Source organism: Equus przewalskii, chromosome 13 (assembly GCF_037783145.1).
Source record: "Equus przewalskii isolate Varuska chromosome 13, EquPr2, whole genome shotgun sequence".
NCBI lineage: Eukaryota > Metazoa > Chordata > Mammalia > Perissodactyla > Equidae > Equus > Equus przewalskii.
The window spans coordinates 23,081,539-23,095,530 of NC_091843.1; the positions used below are offsets into that span (position 1 = coordinate 23,081,539).

General features: G+C 46.3%; 1 protein-coding gene across 1 annotated transcript in view; it reads right to left on the minus strand.

Moving 5' to 3' along the window:
* The window catches only part of LARP1 (La ribonucleoprotein 1, translational regulator), a 78,041-nt gene extending 73,233 nt beyond the window's left edge, over positions 1–4,808 (minus strand). The window contains exon 1 of the mRNA XM_070569143.1: positions 4,501–4,808. The gene's annotated coding sequence lies outside the window, so the exon portion shown is untranslated. The remainder of the gene's footprint in view (positions 1–4,500) is intronic.
* Between the last annotated feature and the right edge of the window lie 9,184 nt (positions 4,809–13,992).

Consider the following 13,992-nt stretch of genomic DNA (forward strand, 5'->3'; position numbering starts at 1 on the left):
CCAAAAGAGGGTATGTAGGGCCTAGCATCCCTGGAGACCCGTGCTCCGATGTACACTCTCTGAGCCCGAGGAAAATGAGACAGGAAACTGGGGCAGGAGCAAAGGGACTCAGAGAAGTGGAGCAGAAGCCAAGAGGCCAGGCTGGCAGGGCTCAGTCCAGTGGGACAGAACTGAACTCCTCAGCCCCAACTCCAGCCAGGCCTCTTGGGGGAACAGGACTCCTGGGTCCTACTCTTGCTTCTCATTTCCCCTGCCAGTCTCAGTTTTCCTCTCTGAGCTAATATAGTAGAAGCAACAGTGGCCTCAAAGTCAAGAGAGACCTTGCCTCTGGACCCGACTCTGCCTTGCCTTGCTGAGTGACTTTGGGCAAGTCACCTGCCCTTCCCAGGCCAGTTTCCACATCTGAGCAATTCCTGGCATAAGTACTGCTACAACCCATGCCACGCCCACAGCTGACACTGTTGACAGAGCTCAGCGTATGATCATTCTTTGCCTCTGTGTAGCTTCAGAAGCCTCTGCAAAACTCTTCCGATGGACTGAAATTAGCAAATGAAGTGAAATGTATTTGCTATGATTGGACAAGATGATCTACGCATTTCCATCTCTCCTAGTCCATGGCTCTAAAGATCTGATCTCAGAAACTCAAGCGAGACACTAGATAGGTGACCTATAAAGCAGAGCTATTTCTGACCCGTAGAGGTGTATGTGTGTGTGTATGTGTGTGTGTGTGTGTGCGCGTGTGTGTGTGACAGAGAAAGAGAGAACATTCTCAGCTGGGCTGTAGATTTTCTCTCGTGCACCGAAGAGCAAAAAATGGGTCAGATAGGACACTCAGATGCTGAAATCTCAATCAGGCTTTCTGGAACAGATGAACAGAGTCACGTGGACATCAGACTCTTTGACCAAAGTGTTGGAAATGGGCATCACTCCAGGACTGGTGCCACCAGGCCCTACCTGTCCCCAAATGTCTCATGTCACGAGGAACATCAGACATGCAGTGCAGTGGAATGATGGCAACAAAGAGTAAATAACACTGGCCACTCTTGATGTGATTTACAGACTCAGATCACACACAGCCAGGTGGCCAACATGTGGATATGTTGGGGACTCGTGGTTTCTCTCCCAGCAACATAGAAAGCCACTTAGGAAGTTATTTCAGAATGTTAACTAGCCCAGCTAGTTACAGCTAAAGTCCAGAGAGGTGTCACAAGTTACTTAAAGTCACAGCCAGTTTAAGTGCTAGGACCAGAGCCCAGGTCGCTATAAGCCTACAAGGCCAGGCTGGTATCATAAACAAGAAAGTGGGTTGGGTGTTAGCAGGGAGTGCTGGGGACTGTGGCAAACTAGAGGTCACATGCCCTGTTTAAAGGCAGCAGCTGATAATTTGTTCAAATTGATTGTTGGCATATGAGAACGTGGACCGGTAGTGTCACCTCTTCCATTGGACTTCTTTTGAAAAATCAGAATCTAGACTTTTATGTTAAATAGCCCAATTTTCAAATGTTGGGCATCTAAATTTTTTAAATGTTAAAAACAAAATACTGTGTAGACCAAACAAAATGCATCTGGGGACTTTAGTATTTGGTCTAATTTGTAACTTCCAGTGGGATGGGTGAGGGCCCAGGCTCCAGATTTAGACGTACACAGATCTGAATGAGAGTTCTGACACTTGTTAGCTGAGCAACCTTATTCAATCTTAAGATCTGTAGCCTCTCTGAGCCTCAGTGCTCTCATCTGTAAAATGGGAATAATAAAATGGGCTACTGTGAGGATTAAATGAGATAATGAACTGAAAACACCCAGCACAATCATTAGATCACAGTGGGTGCTCAATAAATATAGCTCCTCCACAAAGTGCCTCTAAGCTTCGTGGTGATTGGAGGAACCCCCAACCCCCACTGCACCCCAGTCCATGCCCCACAAACTTGTTTTTCTGCAAGGTTTGGGTACTTGGTGTCCATGGACGCCCTACCACAGACAGCCAAGGCCCTCGAACATGCTCACACACACCCTGCACATGCCCTTGGGAGGATTTTGAGATGCCAGGGCTGGTTACCAAGGGAAGATGTGCAGGAGGCTTCCCTGGGGTACAGCTGAAACCTTCTGGTGTTGGTTCACAGGACCTCTCTGGCGGCCTTCACAGCCTTAGAATTTTTCAACTTGAATTTCGTTAGCTCATGTGCTCACACGCACATACATACACACTCTCACACCCCATCTGCCCAAAGCCTGGGCAAGAGTGGCTGCCTTTCCCGTTCCTGGGAAACGACTGTTCTAGCTCTCCGTCCACCTCATTCTCCCTCCGCCTCGCTGGGAGCAGGGGCACCATTGCAACCCTTGAACTCGCATTCCCTGAGATTGATTTGCTCAGCAGGGAGCACAGGAGAGGGAGAACAGGGCAAGGAGGCTCAAAGGACTGAATGGAAGGGGCTCGGTAGCTTGACGGGCCCCCGAAGAAAGGTGCAGCAACAGCTCCTGCCCCGGAGGGCATGGACCGGTTCCCAAGCACCTGCTCATCCAGCGTCTCCCTGGAGCCTCCTGCTGCCCCAGATGGTGGCAGGGGTGTGAGAGGCCCCATTTCACAGATGGGGAAACTGACCGGAGCATCTTGCCCTGAATCAGTTTATCTAGCCCACTCAAATCTCCAAGGATCAGCAGCCTCTGGATCTGGAAATCTCTCGTGGAACGTGTATGTGGGTCCTGAGTCCCTGTTCTAAGCCAAACTCCAACTTAACAACAACAACAAGGGCTACCACTCAGCCAGCGCTTTTGACGTTCCCTCCCTACCACATTTTAGAATCCAGAAGAGACCGAGGCATAGAACGGTGACTTACACCCCGTCACCAGTAGGTCTTACAGCCTGTATTTGAACTGAAGATGATTGACTCCAGAGTGCACGCTCTAACCACATGTTACCCTGCCTCGCTCACGAGGGCCACATTCCAGGCCCGGGTTTCAGCTCCAGGACTCATTAGAAAATATATGACTCAGTGAGCTGTTTTCTCCTGCTTTTTTGTTTTTATGAGTCTACATTTCAAAAAGTCCCAATAAATGGTATCTTAAAAAAGTCAAAGAAGGGGCTGGCCCCGTGGCCGAGTGGTTAAGTTCGCGCGCTCCGCTGCAGGTGGCCCAGTGTTTCGTTAGTTCGAATCCTGGGCGCGGACATGGCACTGCTCATCAGACCACGCTGAGGCAGCGTCCCACATGCCACAACTAGAAGGATCCACAACGAAGAATATACAACTATGTACTGGGGGTCTTTGGGGAGAAAAAGGAAAAAATAAAATCTTTAAAAAAAAAAAAGTCAAAGAACTTAAACAACAAGCAGCCATGATTCCATCATAATCAAAATAATTCTTTATCACGGAGGTCACATTTTATAAAACATTCATTACTCTATTTCATCTATTCTGAAATGCATGTTTATGGGGGTTTTTCCAATCTTTGGATTTGGGATGCATTTAAGATCTGTGGACTCTAAGCATCCATGAAATACACTATTTTGTTTGGCCCTAAGGATAATCCCGGTAGGCAGGCATCGCCAAGATTACAACCCCCATTTTACAGCTGGGAAAACTGAGGTTGGAAGGCGTTAGCTTGCCTGAGGCTACAGAGCTAGTCAGTGCTGAATGGTCCTGGCTCCTGATTCCCAGCCCAAGCTGTGCCCACCGTATACTCCTGCCCCGGACCCTGTGTCCACACCTTCCTGTCTGTCACTCCCCCCACTACCTCTAGCAGAGGCCTGAGGGAAAGCTCAGCTCCCCATCCAGGATTCCCTGGCCTCAGTGGGAGGCGGGATGAACCCAGTGTGGGAGCTCCTAGGAGCAGTCCAGCCCCACATAGGAAGTTTCAGGTCAAAGGACCCCACTTTCAAGAACGCATCCCATGTACCGTAGAGATCAAAGCTGGGCTAGGGGTGTGAAGACAGTATTTCTGTCTGGTGCCCTCACAAACCGGGCGATCCAGAGCTAGGGGTTCCCACGGACAGTCCCCATTCTCTGGAAATTACTCACAAGTGCCCTATTTCTCGTATTTCAAAAGGCCAAATGAAAATCAAATATTGACTCTAGATAAGCTCTCACAGACAGACTAAAACACCACGTTTCTTTGCTTTTGGTTAAACTTACATCAGCTCAGTGGCAACGCCACGGTTTGCTCTTGCTGACCAGAAAACACGAATTGGCTATCCCAGGGCCCCAATTAACAGACAAGTGGAAAAACCAATTAACAACTTATTATGTAACAGGTACAGCTTGGCAGACAAAAATCTTTCAAAACAAGGAGTGTGACAGCGGAAAATAATAAAAGGGGAAAGCTGACGTGGAAGTTTGAGCTCCTCATTTTCCCAGATGGGGAACAGAGGCTCAGAGGGCTGGACTTGCTGAAGGCCACACAGCAGGGCTGGAACCAGCACCCAAGGTTTCTGCCCCTGGGGAGAGGCATCTTCCCACCACACCCTGCTGTGCTAAAGTTCAAGAATCCCAGAGTGTCAGGACTCACCAGGGTTGCCGAAGGGGGTCAGGACAGGGCAATGGCTTCTCCCCGGCACCTGTGGACTCCTTACTGGCAGGCAGCTGCCAAGGCCACGCTGCCTTTCCTCCCTGGGTGTCTGCCAGGGCAGCTAGGCGTGGGAACCTCCTGGAAAGCCGGTTCTGAGCAAGGTGAAGGAGGCCTCTCTGAAGAAAGCACGCTCCAGGACACGGAGTGACAGGCCCTGGGTCACGGAGTGCCCATGGAGGGCTTAGTTACATCCAGCTTGCACAGCTGCCTCCTGGCACCCACTCGGGAACTCTCCAGGTCCCATGGCTGGTTTTCCTGCCAGCTGCTGGATACCTTTAAGAGAATGACTGCCTTTCATTGGCTGAGCAAGACTCCTCCTACCTCTTTACCTGAGCAGGTGAGAGCAGCAAGGCTAGGGGCAGGCTGGGGACTCAGGTGAGTAAACAAACCGTGGCAACCAGCTGGCTTTCCCTTCCTCCACAGCCCTGGGCCTGAGCGTCCTTCCTCACCCCTGCCCCCAACGCTGGGGATGACCTGGGAGCCAAGGGCAAAACATTTCTGCAAAGTGCCTAGTGCTGTTCAAGTCACAAAGCTTCATTATCTCACAGTAACCTCAGACCAGAGTAATTAGCGTGTCTTCTCTTTGAATAGAGAGACTGTCCTCTGAGGGGTGAAAGGGCTTGTCCAGTTGGCACAGCTGTCAGAAGGAAGGCTGACAGAGTAGGATGGTGTGAGGACCCAAACCCAAGTCTCCTGCTTTTGACTTCCCATTTTAGTGCTACTGGACCACATCACCTCCCTCTCTGTGAAACCTTTGGCAGGTCACTCATTGCCTCAGTTTCCACATCTGTTAAACGGTACAGTCACGCTTGTATGTGAGTCTACAGTCATGCATTGCCTAACAACGGGGATACGTCCTAAGAGAAGCATTGGTAGGTGATTTCGTCATTGCACGAACATCACAGAGTGTACTTACACAAACCTAGATGGTATAGCCCACTACGCACCTGGGCCGTATGGTACATCTCATGGGACTATCATCTTATACGTGTCCGTCATTGACCAAAGCATTGTTATGCAGTGTGACTATATATTGAGTGTGTCTTGGACTTAGAGCTGAAAAGGACTTTGGAGATTATCTAGTCCATCCACTCATTTAGCAGGCATTCATTCATTCAACAGGCGTTGTTACTCAGTAGCTATCACATACCAGGCCTATTTTAGGTCCTAGGGATCCATCAGTGAACAAGGAAGTCAAGGACCCTATTCTTATTGTGTTTGCATTCTAGAGAGGGGAGAGATAGACATAAACAAGTAAACAGATTAGATAAGTAATGATGCTGCAAAGAAATGAAACAGGCTGATATGATAAAGTAATGGGGAGTGGCTATTTTAGATTATGTGATCAACAAGGCCCTCTCTGAGGTAGTGATGTTGAAGCTGAGACATGAGTCATGACAAGCAACCCGTCATTATAAGAGCAGGAACAAGAGTGTTCCAGGCACTGGGAACTACAAGTGCAAAGGCCCTGAGGCAGGTATGATTGGAAAACAGAAAGAAAGCTGCTGTGGCTAGGATACAGTCCAATCCCTGCACCCCTTTTTAATAAACAAGGAAACGATTTAGAGACGTGACTTGACTTACCTAAGTTCCTCTCACAAATTTCTCCTTCCTTTCTTTATCCTCAGGTATTAAGGAGGGAAACTGAAGCCTGGAGCTCACCAGTCTACTTGAGTTACCAACTCGACAATCGTTCCACGAGCCTACACTGCTATAACCTCATGCTTCTTCCACTCTGTAGATGTGTGTAAATTCCCAGGGGTCAAGGACTATGATTTTAAGAGTTTACCTCATGGAAGAGCCAAATTCTGAACACCAGAATGTAGTATTAAAAATTCCAGCAGTAATGCAAACTGCCACACACTCACAGGGAGTCAGCACAGACGCTTCCTGCTGAATTCCTTTCCACGTTCATTTTCAGAATTTTTTACTCTGGTTTTTAAAAAGGGCTGCCTGTTTTCAGTCATCATATCGTTAGTGGTAGTCGTAGTTTGTTATGTGGACATTGCTAGAGAGGCAGTGTGGGATAAAACACATGAGTTATTATGTTGGTGGTGTTGAGAACTGGGACTTTTGGTGTGAGAGAAAGGAGATACAAATGAAAGGTGAAAGGGGTTAAGTAAGAATCATATAATCCTGGATTTGAATTGGAAGTTGAAGTATGAATTTTTGATGTAGCTGATCTCGAAACAACAAACACCATATTTCCTAGTTCTGCTGGCTATTTTCAGGTCTAGAAACAATGATCAACACTTTAATGAGCACCCTAAGTGCCCAGACTGTGGTCTCTAAATACTATTTCCCACTTACGGGAACCAGGGCTCCTGGAAAAAATAAATAGCTGATTCCAGCTTTGGGGCAGAAAATGTACAATGTGTACTTAGACTATCTTTTAGTGCCACAGACCAAGCAAGCTAGATTTGTGGCAAAGGGACTCAGGAGACAATTTGAAGAGACTCCCATTGGCCCAAGTCAGGACAATTTGAGTATCATCAAAGAAAATAACTGCAATGAGTTGAAAAACATCAAATATATTTAAACCCATGAGTTCACAATGATATTTTTAAAATAAACAAAAGACCTCAGTGATCATCTTTGGAAGATATTAGGAAATCAACTCATTATTTTGAAAACTAGTAAACAAAAGGAAACAACTAAGCATTTATTCTGTCTTTCCTGCAAATACTGTGCCCCAGGCGACCAAATGGTAAATGAGAGGAAGCTCCTCTTTACAGAAGCATTCTGACAAATAAAATGAAAAAGGAATGAAGAAGGATTGACTCAGAAGATCACCATTTTGTAACTCCTTATGAGTGAGTTGATCTAACTAATAATATTACACAAAGAGAAACAACTGGACATAAAGGGCCTCTTGATGGCATTAAACACGACCTCCTATGAAGAAATCATGCCCCCAAATCAAGCAGGAATCTGATCAAGTCTTTAGAGCAGGGGTTGGCAAACTTTCTTGCTAACGGGCCAAGTAATAAATATTTTAAGCTTTGCAGGCTCCATGATCTCGGTTGCTACTCAACTCTTGCTGGTGCAGCACAAAAAGCAGCCAGAGACAATAGCTGAACAAACGGGCATGGCTGTGTTCTGGTACAATCGTATTTACAGAAAAGGGTGGGGGCCACATTTGACCTGTGGACCATAGTTTGCCAAGCCTTTTTCTTGACTTCACCTCCAATTTATAGGAAACACAGGGGTAAGGAAGACATGAAATGAGACCACAGGGATGAAATAAGCAAAAGTCACACAGAGGGAAACTCCAACAGGAAAATCAACTGATTTCTTTAACAAATGAACTTCAAGATATTACAACAGAGAGAGAGAGAGATGGAGGGGGTACCTATCAATTAAAAGAATTTTAAGAAATATTAACCAATTGCAATGTATGAACCTTGCTTGAACCCTAATTTAAACAAGTATAAAAAGAGAAACTATAGGGCGATTGGAAAAATGTGAACACTGACTCAAATATTTGAAAATATAAAGGAATTATTGTTGACATTTGGAGGTGTTTGATGATATATTGTAGTTATGTTTAAAAAGGGGAGTCCTTATCTTTTAGAGATATATGCCAAAATATTTACAGATGAAATGGTGTGATATCTGGGATTGGGTTAAAAATAATGGATGGTGGAATAGAAAGGGAAGAAAATTGGTGAGGAGTCAGTAATTGTTGAAGGTGGATGATAAATACATAGAAGTTCATTACGGTATTCTCTCTATTGTGTAAATACTTGAAAATTTCCATTATGAAAAGTTAAAATTATTTTAAATATATTTCACATTCATCCAACTGACAAAAATTTTAAAAATCTGACAAATCCCAATTTTGGAAAGGATATGGGGAAAGGATAGTTCCCACAGCTGGTGGGAATATAAATTCCTACAACAACTTTTGAGAACAATCTGGTACACTCCATGATCCCCAAACTCCATATCTGCATATATACTCGAGAGAAACTCTAGTCCATTAAAAGATATAAAGAAGCATTTTTTTTAATAGGAAAAATGGAAAACAACCAAAATGGACAAATGATAGTATTTTGAACTTTGGACAATAAGGGGTGGGAGTAGGCTATAAAATGCAAAGATCTGGAAATGGCAACTACATGTGGGGCTAGAAGCTGGGGCTCCATCAGGATTGATTTAGTTCAACAGACGTTGACCTGGTGCCTACTCTGGGTCAGGCCCTCCACTAAGTGATGGAGATTCAGAGCTGTTGTACCTCAAGGGGTTCAAAGTCTATATCAGAGCTGGAGGGAGCCTAACGCAGCAGCTAGCCCAACCTACCCGTTTTACAGATGTGGAAAATGAGGCCCAGAGAAGTTAAACAACTTGCCAAGGGCACACAGTTGGTTTGTGGAGCAAACAGGAATTGGACCAGGTCTCTGATGCTCAGCAGAATCAGGAAGTCTTGGAGCCACACATTCTTCAGTTGAATCCTGGCTCTGTAACTCACTAGCTATGACCTTGGCCAAGTTATTTCCTGTGTCTTTCCTCAGAAGCATAATAATACCTACTCCATAGGTTGATGCGAGGATTAAATGAAATGACATGCGGGGCTGGCCCCGTGGCCGAGCGGTTAAGTTCTCGCACTCCGCTGCAGGCGGCCCAGTGTTTCGTTGGTTCGAATCCTGGGCGCGGACATGACACTGCTTGTCGAACCACGCTGAGGCAGCGTCCCACATGCCACAACTAGAAGAACCCACAACAAAGAATATACAACTATGTACCGGGGGGCTTTGGGGAGAAAAAGGAAAAAATAAAATCTTTAAAAAAAAAAAAAAAAAAAGAAATGACATGCATAAAGCATTGACCTAGTGACTGAAAAGGACTAAGACCTCAACAGATAGGTTATTTACTCTTATCATCATTGACATAAAGTAAGGCCTTAGCAAAAGGACAAAATGCTACTTTCTATGTTGCTCTGAAATAGTTAACTCCACACTTGTCACAACCAGAATGGCCAAGGCTGTGTACCAAGCTGAAGGCTCGTCCCAGGCCAGTTCACTGCTTTCTATTCCAGGCTCCCCCTCAAGCAGGCGTGTGTGGGACTCCTCACCAGCCTCCTGCTCTGCTAACTGTCTCTGCTCTGAGGCTCTTGCTGAGACATGACAGCTCTGGAATCTGTGCGGATCCTGCTCCACCATCTTGAGGCTCAAGAGATTATTATCCGTAGAACCTATCTCATGGGGTTGTTGTGAGGATTAAATGAACTAATGCTTAGCACATAGTAAGTCCTCAATATATGGGAGCTATGCTGCTGATGATGTAGGACACCTACCCCAGGGTGTCAGGCTCTGGAGATACAGAAAAGGGTCAACCACACTCCCCCCTCAAAGTGTTTCAGTCCAGGGCGATACAGTCAGAGGCCATTCCTTCCTTCCATTTCTCCCCATACTGTCACATTTCAGACCTGGGTCAGGGCCCAGTGGGCTGGCTCTGTCCTGCAGGGAGGCTGGCTCTAAGAAGGACTGAGCCAACCTCCTATGTCTGAACCCACCCCCAGGCTCACCTCTGCTGGTGACAACACCATTCTCGGCTCTGCAGAATCGCTGACTCTCCAGCAGCTGGAGTCAAAGCATCATATGCTCTGAATAATAAATCCATCCAGAAAGTTCCCCTTGGTGAGCTGGGCACCACACTCTGGTCTGAACCCTTGGGGCCAGGCAGCCAGAAAGATCACAAAAGGCCTGCCTCAAAGCCAGGCTCCTGTCCCCAGCACACTGGAGCCATAGGACCCAGGGAGTTTTCATACCCAGTCCCTTCTTTTTCCTAATGCCTTCCTGTCCTAATGGGACCATGTATATTTTTCACCCAAGACCCTATTTTTACAGAGCTTAATAAAACATTCTCTATAGGCCCCGTGACCGTTTGTCCCAATTTCCCCAACTCTAGAGAGCAAAAGCCATTGAGGATCAGCGAAAGACATGGTGAGACCAATATGAGGTGAATGGAATCAATTAAATATATTTGGTCACCTGTGGAAGCAGGCGTGAAATGTTCTTTCAAGCGGATGTCAAAGCTGTAAACTTGCAGCTGCTCACAGGCTGCAGGCCAGAGGGACAGCTGGTCAGACGGTGTATTTGTTTTGCCCGGTGAGCTCCTCATGGGCAGGAGCTAGGAACTTGTTCCCCACTCTGCCCAGCACTCAGCAGCAAACACAGTGCCTAGCACTGAGTGGTCAATCAAAAAACATCTGTCAAATGATTAAAGTGACTTAGTTAGACAGTCAGCCAAGAGGTTCAGATGCTTCTATTGCACATTCTCATAACAGCCTGAACTTTTCCTTCTCAGTGTTCATCATACTTGTAATTAAATAATTGTAGGTCCAATTATTTGTTTAATGTGTGCCTCCCCGATAAGACCGTCAGCTCCCTGGGGGTAAGGATTGTCCCCAGGGTTGTTCACCAGTTATATCTCCAGCACTCAGAATGAATCTGGCACATAGCTGGCACTCAATAAATGTTTGTTGAATGAATAAATGAGCATAGCTGGCAAAGATGGCCATGGTCCGTGGGTCAACCCACCTGCCTATCTTGAAGGGCTGTGCTGCCCTAGGTGCTGAGCCCCTCTCCCAGGCCCAAAGCAGCTAGCCTAAGGTTCTTTACTTCAAGATGCTGACAGCGTTATGAGGAATTGTGGGGATAGGGGTTTGCTAATGCCCAGGCTCAGCAGTTCTTAGAAAGAGTCTGCCTCATAGAAAGTCGATCTATTTACAGAAAGACAAAATGGAGTGGGAAGCAGCCTCATCTGGTGGTTGCCGGGGCCTTTCCTTTGCCTCTAGTTGGTGATTTGGGACATTTGGCTTGGGGGCAAATATACTAGATTCCAGCCTGGAGTGAACAATGGAATCTATTTCGTAGAGTTGTTATAGGACAAACTTAGTAAATGTGTGAGTGTTTACTATAGCACCTGACTACAGCCCTGGTGCTCAGTAATGCTAGTAAGAGTTGTTACGGTTGCTGTCAGTACTCTGCCTCCTGAGGCTGCCCTTGGATAAAGGGCACCTTGAATGCCACCACTTGGAGGAAGAACTGCAGGGTGGAAGTCTGGTGACAGGTGCTGGACTTTACCAAGGCATCCCCTGGGGCCAATCTGGCCAGACTGCAGGCAAGAGGGAGTGACTCATCTAAGTGATAGAGCCACTACTCAAACTGACTTAGGCAAAAGTTGGCCCACACATCCCTTATATGCAGAGAGTAGACTTGCTTTGTGTACAGCTGGATCCAGGAGCTCAAGCAATGTCATCGGGATATTTCTTCCCTGTCTCCATCACCCTACACTGCTGTCTTCTCTGTCTCACAGAGGCTCAGCCCCCAAGGTGGCTTACATCCCATTCACTCAGCTACCACAGAAAAGAGAAAGTCCCCTTTCCCCAAAGTTGAGACCAAACCCCCAGAATGGATTCTCGTTGGCTGTAATTGAGTCACATGACCACTCCTGAACCAATCACTGTGGCAGGGGATACAAGGCTCTGATTGGCAGAGCTGAGTCACATGCCCACCTCTAGGATGTGGGCTGGAATCAACTTTGCAGGTGGGGACAGGAAGTTTCCCAAGCAACATGTGGTAGCTGTTGCCTGAGAAGGGAGAATGCTGCTGGGTCAGCAAAACGAATATGCGCAACAGATTGCAAACATCTCTTGGTCGGTGGGTCGGGTGATAAGAGCAATGTTACAATGATTCTGAACAAACATCAATTCTGTCAGACGAATAAAGTGATAGAGTCTGAGGGATTCTCAGAGGGCAAGGGGCCTTACTCACCTGTCTGCTCAAGGACTGAGCCCACAGAAGGGTGAGGCTAGTGGAAGCACTTGCCTTGAGCACTAAATTAAGGGAGGCACAAAAAAACTCGGTAACCTAGATAAATAATACTTTAATGCAATATTTTAAAAACCAAAATTAATGCAAAAAAATCCATGCTGAATAAAATACCACAACTTTAAATAAAAGCAGGATGAGCAATAGTGCTGTCGAGAGCCATATTAACCAACAAAAGGAAAAATCAGAACGACTGATGCCGCTTCTATTTAAAATTTTGATATTTTGTTCATCATGAATTTTTTTGGCATTCCTTTTGATTTTTAAGATGTTGCATTCAAATGCTATTTATCTTGATTACTGAATTTTTTGGCACCACTCTAAATTTTCAGTCGTCTCATTCCCCTCACCCTAGGCCTGGCCCTGCTGTCTTCTGTGCGGTTGCTGTGGGCAGAGACCGAATGCCCCCCTGAAATGAAGGCGTGCATCCCAAACTGGCCTTCCCTAGTAGGAAGGGCCCTGGGTGGGCGCTGCAGGCCTGCAACCAGCTCTGGTTCTGCTGGCAGTGTGCTGTCACTCTATTACCCTGGGAAAATCTGTTTTTCTCTCTAGTTCTCAGTTCTTCCACTTGCACAGGAGGGACAGGGCACAATTAGTGGTTGTCAAGCAATAGAACCTAATCTCCTAATTTAGAAAACAAATTAAAAATGGAGCTGTGGAAGGGGGCGTGTGCTGAGGTAGACCCATGTGCACCTTTGTCCCTCCACCAACTCAACAGCCCCCTCAGAGTGTTCACGGAGCCCCAAGGAGTTCCGGGGAACACAGTTTGAAAAACATTAAATTCCATGCTCTCTAAGATCCCTAAGCAAACTCATTTTTCTGGCTGAGACATTGCATACATTTCAGTTCCTCGTGTCTTCTGTCCTTCATTTAGGTCAGCGTTCCTCAGGTGGCCAGTAATCTTCTGTATCAGGGACACCTCAGACACTTTATTTCAACTGCAGTTTCCATGGCCCCACCCTAGTCCTACTGAATCTGAATCTCCAGGGATGAGGCCCAGGAATGAGCATATTGAACGAGCGCCTTCCCTGCCAGTTGATGGATGTCCACTGAAGGGCTTGGGCCCTCCCCAATTAAGTTATTTCCACAGAACCTCATGAGTTATTTTTATTCTGGAGCTTTCATGACAACAGTCCCTCTGAACGACCAGGGTGAGAAGAAAAATACCCAGGAACAGTTAGATAACCCCAGATAAATGAATCAAGGTTTGCCAAGTGGAAACAGACCGCATCAAGATCTCCGGGGGCCCTTTCCCGGACAGAACATCCAGGCAGTCCCTTGCTCTGCCATCTCATAGTGTGTATCCGGAAGAAATCATCTGCGTATTTCTCTTTTCTTCTGGAGTGGCACTAACAACCTCAGGAATTATTTATTGAATTATCAGGTTTCTTATGAGTACATTAATGGGTTCTTGGGCTAGGAGTGAGCATGCCCCTAAGGCTGTCAAGGGAATTCATTTTAGACTTTAGAAATATGGTAGATTTTTTCAACTGCAAGAGAACAAGCTATTCATTCATTCATTCATTCATCCATCCATCTATTTTATTCACTCAACTAGCCTGGCAGATTCATTGGTGCATAAGATACTTCTTCTGCT